An 805-nucleotide genomic window follows, 5' to 3' on the forward strand; every position below is an offset into this window, starting at 1 on the left:
GCCTGGGCTGGGACTGGTCCCGCCGGCGCAGGGTAGCAGGAAACTCTCTGCACACTCACCGGACCTGGGCTAGGACTGGGTCTCTCCCTCCATGATTACTTTCTCAGACTCTGCATTTCCCATCCATCCCCTCCAATCCATGCCTTTCAAAGTTACCTGATCTTTATCCTCGTGGTAAATTCTCCTTTCCTACCAAAAATCTCCAGATTTCCAATGCATCCTTCATCTGTGTGTCTCAGACTCTTATCACAATGCAGTGCAAAGAGACCCTCCTAATCCCCAAGACCACCCAGCATCTCCCTATTTCAGCTTCCAGGCCATGACTCTGCCTGACAATGTTTCTACTGGCAACTTGGCATTTAAAACTCCTACCAATGTTATTTCCAGCAGTATCGTAGAGTAAATGTCTTGAAAGGCCCTTCCAGTGGAAAATAATTAAGGTGGTAACTAAACTTTGCATTATTATGTTAGAAAAATACAAGTATCCTCAAAAGATAAAATAGAATGTAAACCAAAACAGTTGGAAGGGAAGGCCAAGTCAGCATAAACATTAAGCATCTCCATTTGATGGCTCATGTGAGACAGATATAGAGGGAAAAATGTAAAACTCAGAGACAACTCAGAGAGACAAGACTTTGGAGGATTATATCTCTCTGTAAGTATAATCAAAAAATAAGCCTTGGGGGCTGGAGAGATGGCTCAGTGGTCTAAAAGCACCTACTTAGAACAAGCTTAGCTAAAGCATCAGGGACCGCGGTTCAATCCCCCAGCACCACATGCCAGCCAGCCCCGCCCCCTGGTGGGC

This window comes from Octodon degus, unplaced genomic scaffold (assembly GCF_000260255.1).
Source record: "Octodon degus isolate 3935 unplaced genomic scaffold, OctDeg1.0 scaffold00010, whole genome shotgun sequence".
NCBI lineage: Eukaryota > Metazoa > Chordata > Mammalia > Rodentia > Octodontidae > Octodon > Octodon degus.